Source organism: Bacillus rossius (genome assembly GCF_032445375.1).
Source record: "Bacillus rossius redtenbacheri isolate Brsri chromosome 4 unlocalized genomic scaffold, Brsri_v3 Brsri_v3_scf4_2, whole genome shotgun sequence".
In the NCBI taxonomy this organism is placed as follows: Eukaryota; Metazoa; Arthropoda; class Insecta; order Phasmatodea; family Bacillidae; genus Bacillus; species Bacillus rossius.
The window spans coordinates 35,930,297-35,948,534 of NW_026962011.1; the positions used below are offsets into that span (position 1 = coordinate 35,930,297).

Consider the following 18,238-nt stretch of genomic DNA (forward strand, 5'->3'; position numbering starts at 1 on the left):
TGCTGGGAAAAAGAGCCGAAGTATAGAGACTTGTGTGTGTCTGTCTGTGTGTGTGTGTGTGAGAGAGAGAGAGAGAGAGATAGTGTGAAAAGAGGGGAGGGACTTGTTTAATTATTTCGTCCCCGACCAACGCTACACCCAGCTGGCTTCGTTTCACGCCTTAGCTGATTTAAAACAGCGAAAAGTTGTTTGCGGTGACGTTAAAGTTTTTTTGTTGTTAAACTTAGAGTAGGATATGAATGATGGCGACGCTAGGTCGCGAGCGGCTACACATTGTGGATGGTGTCGAGGACCAGGGAAGATACGCCGCGAAACCTATAGGGCTCGACCACCCTAAGGGCCCAGCACTGGTACTAGTTTGGGTTCGGACAATGTCCCTGCCACCACTGAGTGCTCCAAAATTTATCTGGCCTTTATTGCTCTTAAAAGTTTGTAAAATTAATTCTTTTTTCTTTTCGGACTCCGCCGTCTAAATTTTGTCTGGCTTTGCTGTTTTGTTGGCTTGTATTTACTGTTGCACAACTGCGTGCTGCTAGGTCTCGGCCATGCTTTACCTCACTTCGGAGCCTCGGTGATCGCCGTGTCAAGTGTTCTTCGTGGGGGGGGGGGGACGCCGCGCGCGAGGGTCGTAAACGTTATTGCTGGGCTCCGGCGCCGAGTTGACGCCCGCGGTGACGTCCACAAGCCCCGATCACCTTCAGGCTCGACCCCGCACCAGTGTTGCCAGGTCGTGGACCTGTCCCCAGCGGCGCAGTCGGGTCAGGCAATCCCTCAACTCCCTTTCAGGCTCGACCCCGCACCAGTGTTGCCAGGTCGTGGACCTGTCCCCAGCGGCGCAGTCGGGTCAGGCAATCCCCCAACTCCCTTTCAGGCTCGACCCCGCACCAGTGTTGCCAGGTCGTGGACCTCTCCCCAGCGGCGCAGTCGGGTCAGGCAATCCCCCAAATCCTCCCAAAAACATCACTGCTAAAGTATCTGTGGAAAATCTTGATATTTATCCCTTGTGGAACGATCTTATCGAAGTCGTTAATTAGAAACCAGAAGCATAAGTCATTAAAAATGAGTTCCATGCACATGACAAGCGGTATCGCGATTTTACTTGGTTACTTTTACTCGCGTGCCGGCTCAACTTTAAACGACAGACATCTGCCGTCGGTTCTCGTGTGTCAGCCCGGGCGCACGAAGCTACTAAATGAAGTCCCCGGGCAGGACGGACACGGCAAATCGCGCACGGAGATTGTTTATTGCAGTTGTGCTTGCAAGGGTCGGTCGGTCGCGGGGAGGGGGCGGAGGCACAGATAGAGCAGCGCCAGTGCGGGGTCCCGTGAAGCCTCGTCGCGCACGCCACGACAGCGACGCCAGGCGATAAAACAAGGAGCGCCGCATCGGCCGAAGACAGAGCGGAACGATAAATTTGTTCCGGCGTACCCGAGTATAACCGTACTGTTTTATGGCACCTGCGTGCCGGCGAAGGCTATAACTGGTAGCGGAACATACGTTAACAAAGAAAGAAACGCGCGGTAAAAGGTTTAACGTTGAAGACACGCTACGTCCACCAGTTATGTTTACGAGCCATTGCCGAGATTTCAGTCGGATCATTACTTTAGCCGCTTCCTTGCGTCACGAGCTCAGAAAGCAGAGAAAACCGCGTACCAAACAAATCAAAGCGAATTTACAGATAAAATCGTTGTAGATGATTTATGGAAAAAAGTTGTTTTTCTTCAAAATAACTAGCTTATTTCATCATTCGTTATATGGAATGTACACATTTTTGATAACACTTGGATGATAGCTAGGAAACTTCATAATTCCAGTTTTTATTCGCCGAAAGTCTATATTGAAAGTGTTTGTACACTTGTCATTGGATCACGGATTATCTGACACGCCCTGACGGGGTGTGGTAAGAGATTTCGCGCGTTCATTTAATCACACGTTAGACTGCAAACCTTCACACACTCGAATTTTGTCCATGATTGGACCGCAGTTATTTGAATACGCCCCTGTACGACCATGAGCCAACGATGCCTCAGCTAGGAGAAAAGTAAACGAATCAGGTAGTGCCAATTTACAAGGATAAAAATGTTCTCGCTAAGAAATCAACCAATGGCAAAGAAAACAAGGATTGAGCACACCTATAACTTTGAATTCTATCCTGAGGCCAGACGAATCCCCTAAATTTCCTGGTGTCTAGGTATGACGTCAAATACATGCTTACCGAATCAAAGGCGACCAGGAGAGGTTAAATGACGCAGCTGTCAAAAAAACAAAAGACATCAACTTGATTATGCACACGTTTGTGAAGTCTATCCTGCAGCTAGATAATAAGTTACATAACATTCCAATAAATACTTTTTCAGTATTTGGGAATCAAAATTGTAACTACAGGAAAGCAATAAGGGAAATAAGTGCAAGAAGGCGACAACCGATAGCTGAACTCGGAACAGAAAGTCTTCCGTACACACGTTTCTTCGAATATCACGTTAATAAATACGCGTGTTTGATCGTGAAACTTGCGATTCGCTTATTTTTTTTTCATACTGAGTATTCCTCGGCGCATTTTCTGCCTTGCGAACTGCAACTCGCTCCGACAGCACGGGGACAATGTAAAGTGCACGGGGGCTGAAAATAAAGTTCAACACACCCCGTGATAGGGACCGGAAAAATTTACGGATTCAATGACCTCTAGGATAGCCCCCATTATCCTCTGCACTTCTCAAAGTAAACACGCGTGTTCATTGGTTACTAAATTGTGAGTCGTCTCCACTGAGTAGCTCGTGATTCGACGCTTCTTTGGTCGATAGTCTCTCATTGGCCCGGAGAGCTACAGTTAAACCGCGATCCAGCAGAATTATACACATGTTTGAATTTCAGCCTGTCACGAAATGAATCCGCGAATTTTTCCGGTCTCTACCCCGTGATAATAGGATAAAATAAAAAATCGTCGTGTGCGAGAAAAAGACACGCACGCAGCACAAGAGAGTCTGGTATCTGTCTCCCTCCAGCTACTCTGCCGGGACGACTCCACCCTCGCGCACAAAGCTCGGGGAGGAAGGAAGGGTAGAGGGTGTGGAGGGTGCAGAGGGTAGTGAACGGAAGTTCGCGAACAAGAGGGGGTGCGATCGCACGGAACGAGGTCGCGAGCTACGGCGCGCGGATCGCCGACAGCCGAGCCCACTGGAGCGAAGGGGGCGGACACGTCTGTGCTCTCCGGAGACGAGACATTCGGCGTCGAAGACAGACGCGAGAACATTTCTGACTTGCGTTTCTTTACCCTCTGCCGTGATATTTTTACACGCGCAACTTCCTAGCTCTCGCTGTACGGCATTTAGTGGGAGGGAATTTCGAGAGAATGCGACGGAAATGTGTGACAACCACGGTGCTGCCATCCGTGGCGGATAACGCGAACCGAAAGTTCAACAACGCCAAAAGGTAAACTTTATAGTACTAACCGTTTAATTATTTTTAACAAGTCAGGCAGTATTTTTTTTTTAAATCCTGATCGAAAACCAGGCCTAAAGATGGCGGTTTAGTAAATTTTTTAAAATACTTTTTTCGCTCTTCTCTCTGCAAACGTAATGACTAGAGACCGGAAAAAATTCGCGAATTCATTTCGCGATAGGCTAAAATACAAATAGTTATACCTCAGTGCTGCCTCTGCTATTGGCTCGCAACTCGCCTGGGTGACTCTGGGCCGATGAGAAACACTCAACCAAAGATGTATCGAATCACAGGCTGCTACGTTGGGACGTCTCACAAGACAGCAGCCAATGAGTGGGTCATATTTGACCGAGTGTACGTAGAACTATGGAGTTCATCCTACAGGCCATTGAACCCGCGAATTTTTCCGGTCCCTAGTAATGACTCGATAGTCGACGTAGCTGCTCCGATGACGCATTCTAGCAGCGGAAGCGGAGATTACGTGCGATTCGCGTCCATAAATGTAATTAAAAACACAATTCTCATGTATTTATCACGCACAGCGTTATTTTTTTTAAAGAATTCTACGTTAAATTTCGTGTCCGAGTTTCGTATTATAAGTGCATTTTGCAACATGAGAACACATGAATTTGCTCGTTACTGAGGTTGGATGTTGCACATCGCTGGCGGGTACTGAAATACTCGCTCACACACATTCTCAGCGGCAGGTTTAAACGTTAAGTCAGAAGCCAATGAGCAGAGGTCATTTGTGTCCAAGTGTTTAGAGGATCATGCAGACTAACCTGGAGTTCATCGAACCCATTTTTACACTCCCTACATATATTTAGGGACCGGAAAAATTCGCGGGTTCAATGACCTCTAGGATGAACTTTATAGTTCTACGTACACTCGGTCAAATGTCACCCTCTCATTGGCTGCTGTCTTGTGACGGTGTCCCAATGTAGCGGCCTGTGATTCGACACAGCTTCGGTTGAGAGTTTCTCATTGGCCCAGAGTCATCCAGGTGAGTTGTGAGCCAATAGCAGAGGCAGCACTGAGGTATAACTATATGAATTTTAGGCTGTCGTGAAATCAATCCGCGAATTTTTCCGGTCTCTACATATATTCCTTTCATTGCTTTATTACTATCTTGGCTACTAGCATTCCTCTAGTCAGCAGTAGAACATCAATGGTTTGAAGAGATCATTTTGCTATTTCTGTGTCAAAATATCAAGTACTCAATGTGGGTAACGGTTAACCAATCTTTAGGTAGTGAGGGCAAAAAATATTTATTTAAAAATCGTGCGAACATGAGTCACAGTTTATTAAACTGTGTGTTTTTGAATTACAATACTGAACAGTAGGACGATAGCACTTACACAATAAAATATTAATTTTCATCTAAATATTATGTGATTTTTGAAATACCTAATAACGCCATATTAAGCGAAAACAGTTCCGGACTAAAATTTTGTATCACAAACTGTTGCTAATACTACTAATTTGCATAGTCTAAAAAAATACATACTTTGTTGTTGGTCTGGAAATAATTTATAGTTTATATCAAAGTTTGTTGTTGAAATCGCTACCCCGTCAATAAAACCGGCTAAGGTTAATCTTTTTTAAATTGCAAATAACTAGGGACCGGAAAAATTCGCGGGTTAAATGACCTCTAGGATGAACTTTATCGTTCTACGTACACTCGGTCAAATGTCACCCTCTCATTGGCTGCTGTTTTGTGAAGGTGTCCCAACGTAGCGGCCTGTGATTCGACACAGCTTCGGTTGAGTTTTCCTCACTGGCCCCGGGTCTTCCAGGTGAGTTGTGGGCCAATAGCAGAGGCAACACTGAGGCATAACTATATGAATTTTAGGCTGTCGTGAAATCAATCCGCGAATTTTTCCGGTCTCTACAAATAAATGTTTTTTTTTTCTCTCGCCCAGTAGAGAGTTATATTCCATAACACGCGCACGTTAACTGATATCGTTAAAAATAAACCTCGACTCCGTAAAAAAATTTAAAGAAATAAATAAAAGGTAGGAAATTTAAAAGTCCTGGCACTTACCACTCCTCCCCCACTCTACTGGCCAGGTAGAGGCTGACAGTGTGAGAAGGGGAGGGGAGGGGGTGCCCGAACACACGCTCGGAGGACGGATCGGGACGTCGTGTACCGCCGTCAAGCCTAGCCGGGGGAGGGTGACAGGGGCTGACGGCGGCAGGCGGGCGCGACTACAGCGCTGCATCATGGATGACGGCGGGGCCGCGAGGTCGTGCCCCAGAGGCCGAGGCTTCATCCTCGCACAGGTAGTCTAGCGGTCTAAGAGTATTTAAAATAAAAAAAAAATCAATATTCGAGACTAATTTGATATTCGATATCCATGACTAATTTGTAGGGGCAGGCATTTTTCACGAATAAATCTGAGCGCCTACTAGACTGCAACAAAGTATACCCGTACCAGTGGTTTCTTTCTTGTGATTGGCGCCCGTCTGCGAGAGAAGTTATTGTCTTATTTGACCGGGCCAATCAGGACTTGTTTGTTTCCGCACTGACTCACGGTGATTGGTGTTGTAAAAATCTACATTGACCTGAAAGAAACTCACCCAATTAAGAAACACAGATGATGCTACAGTGTTTTAACTTTCAGCTAGTCTCGGAATCTTTTCGCGAAAATTGCATGCCCCTACTAATTTGGTATTCGATATTAGAGTATAATTTGTTATTCTATATTCACGAATAAATTTATACCAGATTCTAAATTTCTAATTAAATAATCTTTTTTAAATTATTTGTAACCAATAGATAGTACCTACAAAATATTGCACTTAATTCACAAAAAAAAAAATGTACGAGGCTAAGATGATTTATTGAGAAATTTGGCTTAGTTTTATGTGTTTGTGTATTCTTCTTGTGCTTTTATTTACAGTAATGGCGTGTATCTATCATATAGTTCTAAATCAATATTCCCCATTGGAAGGATCCTTCAAAGAACGTATAAATTAGGCAAATAAAACTATTTTCAACTCACTGCCAAATTTTTTTTATGTATACCTGTCACTAACATTTACTTTCATTAATTCGTAGTTAACGTAAATTTTTTTCCAATTATTATTTTCATACATTGTTCCGATTAGCGTTAATGACGCATTATGCAGAACTAAATATAAGGGTTCCTATGGATCCATAACTTTGGCAAGTTAAATTCTACTGACAAAGTTCAGCCATCATTATGCTAATAACTGACAAATGAGTGAAAAAATATTGTGGAATTATCATCAAGGTTATACTGCAAATACGTGAAAACTTCAGTTAAACAAATGAAATGAATTGAAATTAATATTTTATCGAATTTCTATAATTCTGCCGGATATTACTTGGATCGTAGATTCATATTGGGGTGAATATAATGTTTAGTTAGTTTCTAGGCCTAATCCCACATGCATTTCGGCATGTATGTATGCATGCAATGCAATAAAATAAACCGTTTAAATGTAACATTTCAAAACGTCTCACTGTATGCATGTCTTTCACACATTCACATGCGTGTTTCATGTATTTAATAACATTAGTATACGTGTTTTATACAAATCATAAAATAAATGATTTAAGAAAAAGTATTAAAAACAATTTAATGAAAACCAAGTTTATTCAAGAAAAATCATTATTTAAATTTCTACTAGTAAAGGTTAAAGTTAAATATTTGTTATTTCCGGAGATTTTATTTAAGGGTGACAGTAAATAAGATATAATAAATACTTATAAAGAAAACTTATAAAAAAAATATAATATAATGGTTGTACTTTACTCCTCATCAAAGCTTCCTGGCTACGGCATTGACCAACAGATGCTAATATGTCGTTCGCAAACCAAACAAACACTTTACTAATGATTGACTAAAACGTTTCTTCCAGTTCGAGCGTACCGTATTTGTTCCCGCGGGCTTGAATAAAGGCGAGCTGTTTTTATAAACCATTTACCTTCCCCGCAAGAAGACATTATTAACTTCTTAACACGAGAAACTTCTTCACGAACTTCAGAGAAAAACACTTCTTCTCACTTCGTTTTATCTCATTAGGCTGTGCACTAACTTCTACTTGCTTTTGGACCCATCTTCAGACATTTCATTTTTTTTCTTCTGAAAAAAAAAGTGGCATTGTTTTCCGTGGGTTAAGCGGGAACTAACAAAAAGGGAAAATAACCCCAACTAATTAGTCTTTCCCATTAACTTCCCCTAAAATGTCACGTGTATGCATACTATTCAAATTAAAGAAAGTTTTTTTGTTGGTTTTTTTCTTGTTGGTAGCTGACAAACAAAAGAAAAAAGACCAAGGATATTCAAAGCTGCAAAATGATGATAGAAACAAAATTTACTTAAAAATTAGTCATTAACTTGTTAGTCTCTAGGGCAGTGAAATTTAAATTGGATGAGAAAACATTTACTGCTGTGATAAAAGCGTCACTCATGAAAAAAAAATATATTAACAATTATAACTATAGTTTTTTTATTATTAATTACATTCAATGTGTTGATTTCGACTGACTTACTGCTTAAGTTGGAAAACTTTAAAATAATTAAATTTTTTCTCATCAATATTTTAATATATATGTATATATATGTATGTATATATATGTATGTATATATATGTATATATATGTATATATGTATGTATATATATATATATATATATATATATAGCTACCACCCGTTAAAAAATCAAGTTTAAAATTTTTAAATATTTTGTATTAAATTTTGTTTTCAACATATAGTATCTTACATACATAAATAACTCTTAATCATGCAGTTCTCGAAACTCAAATTAGGCTGAGACGAAAATAAACCCACGGGAATATGAAACAAAAATTATATATTATTTTCAGCCACGTCGAAAAACCTCTTTATTTTAGCTGCCGTAAATAAATGACTCCACCGCCAGTTGAACACGTCAGCCTGTGATACACCTGCCATCAACTGTAACTTCCACGATGATTCCACTGCGCTGAAGAGCCTGTTGGAAATATGTAAGGAAAATAGCCTACGTACACCAATATGTCTGATATGTCCTAATGCTTACGAAAGTGACAATGTACGGGTTCATGTTGCTACACGCGTGTCCACCATCTTTGAGTAACGTTTCAGTTCATCGAGATCCGTTCCATTTTCACGAAATTAATCGTACCAAAAGCCGTATACCGAGAGCTAAGATGCTTACACATCGAAAATATATAATCAATTATACTTACTATTTTGAGTAATTGTATGTAGGCTACTAAATAACACCTCGGTTTGCTTACAACCTTCTATCTAGAGACCCCGGAGTAAAAAAGGACGGGGAACGCCTGGAGGCGAAGATACTCAAGACACCTCAAATCTAGCAAGACATGAGCCTACATAACGGAGCATATAACACACGAGCAGAAATCGCTGAGCCCGTAATAACAGTCTGGGAGGGTTGTAGTTACAGCAGTTTGGTCCTTACAACTACGTAATTCTCCCGGCGTATACGCCCCTTATCCCATTGTGAAGATATTGGCAAGGATTCTCGAAATTATCGTGTGGTACATTAGAGGTATTACGAGGGTCTGCAAATGGAAACAAGATTTTTTAAATACATATTTATTGGTGAATTATGAAAGCACAAACAGAAATACATGATCGCCAACGGATAGGAAGTTTTATGATCCCTTCATGAAAAAAAAAAAAAAAAAAGATGGTTGCGCCAGTAGCCGATTGCGCACGTACTGTTCAAATCTTCCGCTTCCATATGCCTCCTTCAGTGGACCTCCCACACTCACACACGACCCGGATATTGTCGTCATTGACGCTGGTTGCCGGACGCCGTTTATGGCTTCGTTTTTCCACTTTATCACGTCACAACCATTTCTAAACTACTGGGAGTAGCATCACCGAACTGTGAATGGAAGTCTCTTCACAATTCCACTCGATTTCACTCACTCGCTGCTACTATCACAGCGATACTGTCATGGCGGGCGCGAGTGTGAGGGCCGTGCGCATGCCTATCCCCTCTCCATTCTCCCGCCACCGATTCCCACGTCACTACTTGAGTCGAACAACCAAATTACGGTTTATATTTGACTGACCCTCGTATTAATATTTTTGAGTTTTGGCAATTGCGCATACTGTGGAGGCGATACGTTAGGGAGTGAACATGTTGAATCTTCGCCACGTTAAATATTTGAAGTAAAAATTAGGACGACTCCCCGCCCATCTTTCCCATCTGAATAGCCGTTATAATAGAGTTAAACGGTAATTAATCGCTGATGCGTTGTTAACATCCATCTTTGTTTAACAATGCTCACTTCGTGGTGTCATTTTTCGGATTCTTCCAAGTGAGACCCTTATATATGTAAGTAGGGACTGGAAACATTCGCGGTTTCAATGACCACTAGGATAGACTCCACGATTCTCTATGTACTCGGGCAACTATCACCTGGTCATTGGCTACCGACTCGGGACAACCTGTTTACTGCGATTCTTATGATTCGATACTTCTTTTGTTGAGTGTATGCCATTGGCTCAGAGTCCTTCAGGTAAATTGCGGTCCAATCTCTGACGCAGAATTAAAGCTAAACGCGTTTGGATTCCAAACCTGTCTCGAAAGGAATCCGCGAATTTTTTCCGGTCTCTAGATGTGAGGTCTGTTTTGCTGACCAGAGTTAACTTTAGAACAGAGACCCCCCCACCGCGGAACGCACATTGTTGAGATTGTGGTCGCGGAGGTTGGCAGCACTAGTTGCTCGTCGGAGGGACGGCTGACGGACGTCTCGGGACACCTGACAGCCCGAGCGGGGTCCGACGCGAGAGGTCGCGAGCTAACAAGCTCTCTGCACGCGGCGGTCGCGGCAGCAACAGATAAAGCCATTTGGCGGCAAGGGCAGGGGAGGCCGCGGGCGTGGGGGAGGTGGGGAGGGAGCACGGAGAGGCGGAAACAAGGGCACAAACATCTCGCAGAAGATAAACCAATAAATAAAGAAGGACCAAGAGGGCGCGCGTGGGCCACAACTCAATTCCAACGGCGGAGGGCGCAGCCGCACATCCCCCACCCCTTATTTCATCTTCCAGAACTGACGGAGGGTTCGAGAAAAAAAAAGGGAAGAGGGGGGGGGGAATAACCCTTCACGGTAGCTTTCCGCAGGTTACTTCCTCCCTCGGCCAACCCCACACACACACACACGCACGCACACACTTTAAAAACACGCCGCGTTTCCCACAGGGCTTCGCTTCTTCGTGTAAAGGTACGTTCGCGTGGCAACAGCGATTTTCTCTCTCCTCTTCTTTTCCCTTTACCGCGATGCCTTCAATCACGGAATGGCTGAGTGTAGAGTAAATAAGATCATGCGACGACCTCCGACTGCGGTGCAAACCTTCCTTGAGCGCCAGAGATGACTGGCGCGCGACGTGTGACCGAATACACTTCATCCATCTCGGTCGAGCGACTCATCAGAACTCTTGTGTGCCGATCTCTGACCTTCATTACTTATGTTGTTTATGTAAGCGCGGCTATTCAAACACGTGAGACACAGGTCAATGCTTGAAAAGATTGAAATGTCAAATGTGCGTTTCGCCTGCACACAACGGGGCCACCTGAAAGGCAATTATTTCTGCCATCTAGGGTTTGAAGCAAAGAAAAAAAACTTGGTGTTTTGAATAATAAGTTAATGAGGATAAAATGTATTCATCACGCATGCGCGACTGGTTATTTTATCGTTACGGTGAATTGTTATAAAATAAATTTTAACAGGTATTTAATAATGTGAAACATCTTAGCTTTCGGTAAACGGCATTTGGTTGGAATAATTTCGTGGATGGAACCGAAGTCGCATGGAACGGAAATGTGTTACCACGGTGCTGCCATCTGTGGAGGATGGCACGAACCAAAGTTCACATAGCCAAATGTAAACTTCATAGTATTATCTGTTTAATTAATTTTAACAAGATGGGCAGTATTTTAACATTATTCCTTGTCTAAAATCAGGTCCAAAGCCGGGTTTTGGTATTTTTTTCAAGTCTCTTTCGCTTTTATCGGAGCAGTTTCATTATAAAGTTTAAAATTGGAAATGGAATTAGACACCGCAGCTGCTTCGGCAACGACTTATTGCGGAGGGTTCGGAAACTACGTGTGATTCGCGTCCAGAAATGTAGTTGAAAACACAATTTACGCACATTTTTCACGCTCGGCATTATTTTTTTTTAAAGAATTATACGTTAAACTTCGTGTCCGAGTTTCGTATTATGAGTGTATTTGGAACGTGAGTACACATTAATTTGCTCTTTTTCCGAGGTCAGATGTTACACATCACCAGTAGCGGATCCAGAGGGGGGGCTAAGGGGCTCAAGCCCCCTCCAAAAGCATCTGGGTTCACTATTGTTTTAGTGTTTGCCTTGATAAAGCCTAGCCTCAGCTGAGTCAAGCCCCTCCCAAACCAAAATCCTGGATTCACCACATGCACATCTCTGGCGAGTGCCGAAAGACTCGCTCGAAATTTACGGTTTAAAATACGACCGCGAGCTCTTGAGAGACCGCAGTCGCCCACGCAGTCTTCAAACGGCGCCATTTCCGTTCTCGCTGGCGGCGCTTTCGTCGGGGCGCGGCGCGACGTCTCGGCGCAGGACGCGGTCGGACCTCGGGGCGACGACGAGGTTTCCGCGCGGACCGCGAGAACCAGCGACCTCGAGGTCCAGGTTGGTGGCGTGGTCACGTGGTCTGCTGCTCAACCTCTTCCCCAGCACCTTTGAATATATATACTGTATAGAAGTCGCCAGCCCAGGTTAAAATTTCTAATACGGTTTTGAGGTAGTTGGTTAATTCACCGCCGCAATCGCCACCATCTCTAGGGCATCGACTTGTGGTGGTCCCTAGCGGACAAGTGCCGAACTCTTCAAACACCCCTTCCCCCTCCCGTTGAACGACCTCGAGCTGCAGTGAATGATGGATGAGGGGTGCGGGGAATGACAGCGGGCGACAGTGCTGCGCTCTAACGGGTAAATGACAACTAAGACGATACAGGGCGTTACGGCAGCGCACTGCAGCGGTGAAGTTCCCAAGCTGCTCATCATACGCTTCTGAAAAACGTAGAGTAAATCCTATCCACTCGCGACTTCTATACAGTATATATATTCAAAGCCAGCACTCAGTTTTAGCAGGTATGAAATACCTCTCCCCACTCTCTCCACTCTCTCCCTCCCTCCCTCTCTCTCTCTGTCGCTCGTCACTGCGGTCTCCGAACCACCCCTCTCACAGCCACTCTCGCTCGCGCCGCGTCCAACCGCCTCGGCTCACCGACTCTTTGCAAATTTCAGGTGACGTTTGAAAGCTGTTCACCACTGCGAACACGTCCCACTCCCCCCTCCACCCCATCCCCCCCCCCCCGGTCCCCCGGGCCGCAACGGCCGCATGTTCATTCGTGGATAATTGATCGGAAGTGGGCAGAACCTCGTCTGGTGGGGGTTTCTGGGAATAGAACACGCTTTTGCGATACGACCAGCGTCGCGGCAATTTATTTAAAAAAAAATTTTACAGGATCGAAAAAAGAAACTTTTTTTTTAGTGAACATCTGAAAACATAAAAATAAAAAAAAGTCTTATAAAATAATCCTACCAGCTTTGGATTAAAATATATGCCCTTATCAAACCATAAAATAGGAACAAGACTGCAAGACGTGTCTCAGTATTTGAAATAAAATAAAAATTACTCAGGAAATTTTTCCTTAAAGCTCGTCTTAACTTCCGTGCGGGGCGATTGCATTTTACGTCATTAATTTTGTTCATAATATCCTGTGAATGGTTCAATATATAAGCATTGAAAATTACTTGTTTTAATTTTTTTTAAGGCCTGATTCTTTCGATTCGTTGAGGGCCCCGTCTGCCCGGACACACACACACACACACACACACACGGCGCGCAGAGCTTCAGGAAAAAAAAAAAACCGATTTGAAACCTACTCTAAATATAACTCTACTGACGAGTGTGTTGTGTGCAGTATACAGTAAAACGCAACAGGCCTTCTCGGAACTCACGCAGTATAGGCTGGCATGCGTTGCTATTTTTGTCTCTGTCGCACTTTGTTTCTAGTCTTATGGTTGAGCACTTTTATGTTACATTACTGAAATGCATTGTATGATAATTATTCTTATTCAGTTCCAATACTAAAATTTTAGCATCATTTAAATTTTTTTTTGCTGTTTATTGTAACTTTTACTGTACATAAAGGTCTATATTTCTAAGTTGAAATAATTAATGTTTACTTTTTTGTTTCCCATTTTCGGCTCTTTTGCGGATTATCCGCGATTTTCACTATCCGCGGTGGCCCTGCCACTTAATTTCGCGGGTAGTCGGAGAGTGAACTGTATGTTAAGATTCGGATTAGCTGTTTAAGAATGGCATACGGCCCGCGGGTCGGTGCGGCCCGGGGAGCGCGAAGACGCCCTTCGCTGCCGCGAACTCCCGGGTGGGGACGGGACACGCGCGCTCCGCTCAACTCAGCGTCTGCCAACGGACTCCGGACGCACGTCCCTACGTACGCTTTAACTTGACCCAACCTATTTTCAACTCGCGGAAAAACATTTTCGGACCAGGAAGTTCCCAGGTTCAAGCCTTGCTCACTTGTGAGAAATGGGTGACCAAGCAAGAATAACTTAAAAAAAAAAAAAAAAAAAAAAAAAAAAAACAGATTAGCTGGGGCGCAACTAAGGGTCTAACTGATTTTGCACTGGAATGAACACATCTTCGAATGACCGCTTAAAAACATTTTCGCACTACTATCTCCATATTTGAAATTTACATACAAATATTTTTTTTCTAACTACAGACTTAACAAGTGAAATACGTCTACATCCTATTTTTTTTATTTATTTTTTTATTTTTTGCGGACTTACATAAATACATTACCGATATGAAACTTCTCAGGTTAAAAGTCAACGCTACTAGTTACCTCGTGTCATGATTAACATTTCTTGAGAGGTGTCCACGAAACTTTATTTTTGTGTGAATGTTCTAAAAACGCACGCAAGGCGCGGCCAATCCGCCATCAAGTCGAACCACTCAGCGCTTGTAAAGTGTGTAAATGGGGAAAAAAAAAGGGGGGGGGGGTGAAAAAGAACAAGCTCACGGAACGACGTCGTGCGAAGAGAGGATTTTTTTTTTACGGCCTAAGTAACACCGCGAGCCCGGGTTCTCAGCGGAAGAAAACTTCCTCAGCGGCGAGTGTCCCAACTTCCGGAATACTTAAAAAAAAAAAAAAAAAAAAAGTACACGAGAAAAAAGTTAGCGTTTAAGGCTAGGCGGCCATAACTTCCTGTCGAGGATCTCGAAATACGTTTTATAACGAGCCTCGCTGTTGCCAACTTCTTTAGTGATGAAAAAAAAAACCTTGCTCATGAAACACGCCCTCTGAGATCTATAAGCGAATATTGATCGCCGCTCTCTGAGATCCATTGATTTTCCCAGTAAAAAAAAATAAATACCAAAACACTGCGCACTGTAACTGAGGCTCAACGCGATTTTTTTTTAACGAAACAAACACTATCGATCTTTTTTTTCCCTACCCCGTTCATTTTCTTGTCTGGCTCACTTCATGTTCCGCTCGCATTGACAACGTAAAAATTAGCTTTCCACTGTTCGGCCTGCCGAATTCTGTGGTGTCCTCGCAGTACAAGACGTCTGAAGGGTAGCAGTCGCGACCACGGGGACGGCATGAGACAAAATATAGCACCGCGCCCTACTACACCAACCTTTATAAATTACAGCAGTTAAAAATATATAGGATCCAGGGTAAGCAACCAACCCTGAGAGTGAAACGTCGGGGAAGTGACAGACTTACACTGTTACCCGAATTGACTAAAGTAAACTACTCACAATACTTGATGAGCTCGCTGGCTAACCTTAATGCCTTGCTTTGGCGGTAATACATTATAAAGAATATTAATCATTAAGTGGGTCCCTTTGAAACTCTGTTAAGTTATTTAAAAAATATCTTAAATTTAAAGAAAATGTTTGTTCCAATCCCAAATCGTAGCAAAAATGCTAATTGGCGGCACAACCACAAAAACCCAAACGCAACAGACATTATAAGGTGGTTTTCATCATTATTCACCTTACTTTTATGGCGACGTTAAAAGAAAAATCGTTAATTTTTTCTGTAATTGTCTAAGCCTACTTTCATTTGCGCGAGGCCAAATATACATTAAAAATAAGTGTCCGAACTCTGCCAACGTGCAAGATTTTCAGACATCTGTAAAGGAGAAGTGTAATAATAGTCCAGAAGTTAAATAAGTGGTGGATACTAACTACAGTATGTACATAACGGAAAGGTCCCAGTTATAACTTTATTGTGTATGTGTGTGTGTGTGTTTGGAAAAATAAAAGGGGGGGGGGGTTGTTTGTCTAGAGAGCAGCAATTGTTCTGAGATTATTCTTCGGTCGGGCAAGCATCTGGACCGCGATGACGGATGCCCCAAGCCCCGAGGAGACGCAGGTGTGAAAACACAAAGGCACTTAATTTACCTTTCATCGCCCCCTCCTCCCCCCCCCCTCGCCATCCCATCCTGCTTGCCTCGGGGGAAATTTACTCTCCGACCGGCGCACGAAATGAGTTGCGAGATGAAGTTTTTATTCCACCAGCACGCAGCTACCCGTTGATTATTCGGTCAATGATCTGGCAATTTGTCACGAATCAATGTGGCGCAGTGACCAACCTTTAGCTGACAGCAGAAGACACGGTTAAACCATCAAACTACAGGATTACAATTGCAGGTGTCCAAAATACCCGGTGATCTAATTTCAAGACTTTTTCAGGACCCTTGAATAACATTTTCTTATAAAATTATGTTACATAAAGCATTAACTTTTTTATTTTAATTGTACAAAAAATTAAATATCAACATATTTAACTCAAACTATATCTTCAATTCATAGAATCCTATCAAATTTTTTAAGTTAGTGAACTAAAAGCTCTTTTCCGATATACACAATTTCTACATGATTTAAGTGGACAGTCCTGAACTATTTAAGTATATTGAACGTGAGAGTAAAAACTGAAGTCAGGAGTACAAAATAAAATAAAAGTTAGCAACAGACTGCTGGAAATTAAAGTTTAATAATTACTTTAGCGCCATTTTTATTTATTTTCGAACTTCATCGTTCCTTTCGTGACCATTCCTCCAGTTTCCTCACTTTTTCGTGACTTAGTGGCCTGTAGACACACTGATCAATCGATTTATTTTTTCTAAATTGATGTTCAAACAATTTCAGAAATTGTCAAAAAAATTAATTAAAAAAAAAAACGTTTTTCAAAGTCCCATGTGAGAAAAGTAAAGGAATAACTATAAAATTCTGAAACGACTCGCCCTTATGAAATTAACGGAATGACACGGATCACTGCGAGCGCATACACACTGTCACACAGGCGGGGAACGCAATAGGTGACAGCATGTAGACTTACTTGCAGTCATCCTCGCTGGCACAGGACCGCCCTGTATCCACGGCCAACATGCGTGGTTTTATTACCGTGTTATTTGACGTCAGAATGCCTGTTTTAGTAGTTGTCACATTATGCGAATCAGGTAACAATGCGTGTTGTACATGTGAAAGACAGTTTGTTCGAGAAAAAAAAAACTACTGCCATCATTTCTATTTTCATTCATTGTGAAAGCCGTTTTGTTAAAGATTATCTTCATTGTATCTAATATCGTTTGTGCTACCTCTAAAGGTATATTAGGGCGTCGCAATCTTGCAATTTCCAAAAATTTTATACCGCTTGCAATAAAGCTTCCGTACTAATTTTTTTTTATTCGGCATGGCATAGTACTCAGCTTTGGCTGCTCGTTGAAGTCAACAATTTATTGTGAACTGGTGCGATATCATGATAGTTGTAAACGCCCGCGAAAAATAATAAATTATTTCTTCGCGGCGCTCACAGACCAGAGCCTGTCGTCGGTAGATACGTGGTTGCAACAAGGTATAGAATGTTTAAAGATATGATTGATGCCTTGACATGCCACAAATTGCAATAAATAGTTTAAAAAAAATAGAATTAAAGCAAAATTATGTAAAAATAAAAGAATGCGGGACCTAATCCCCATTAATATTTCTTCTGCGGTATGGAGAAACTTATTCAAACATTATTGAAGAATTGATTATAATACACCAGTAGAGTGCTTTTATTTTCTCCATATTTTATATTAAATTATATGTATGTATATTAGAAACTTTCCAATTTCTCTTCAAATGTGGGCTAAGGGAAGTGAAGGGTTGAAAAAGGTGGTGGGGGGTGGGGGGGAGGTAAACGTGGTTGTCGGGTGTGGGAGAAAGAGCCAAATTCGTCACACGGGCAAGTGCCCCCGCTGATGGCGTTCTTGGTAATGGAAAGGAAAAGGGGAGGGGGAAGGTCGTCGATTTTCCGCTCGGCCGACCCGCGACCGTAATCGCGTGATACCCCACTTCCCCCCACCCCGATCCCTACCACGCCCGTTCTGCGTATGCCCACGGCTAAAATTGTTTGTGCCGCTTTAAAAAAAAAAAAATCTAACCTCTCTCGGTACTACGGTTCCACTTCCAAACCCCCCCCCCCTCCCCCCCCAAACTAAACACATAAATGTTTTTAAAAAAAATACAGCGGGAATGAGAGTCCGACTGAGCCAAAATCACAGAATACGCGAAAATACAGATACGAAACCTCTTAAGTTCGCAGCAGACTATACAGCCACTCACGTCACATTTGCGAGATTATTTAAATCTTAAAAATCTTGATCTGGCTTACCGCCAGTACGTCGGTGGAATTAGAAGAACTATGGACTCGAACGCAACT

General features: G+C 42.6%; 1 protein-coding gene across 27 annotated transcripts in view; it reads right to left on the bottom strand.

Annotated features, from left to right (window-relative positions):
• The window catches only part of LOC134542023 (basement membrane-specific heparan sulfate proteoglycan core protein), a 649,742-nt gene that overhangs the window by 228,161 nt on the left and 403,343 nt on the right, over positions 1-18,238 (bottom strand). The window lies entirely within an intron of this gene.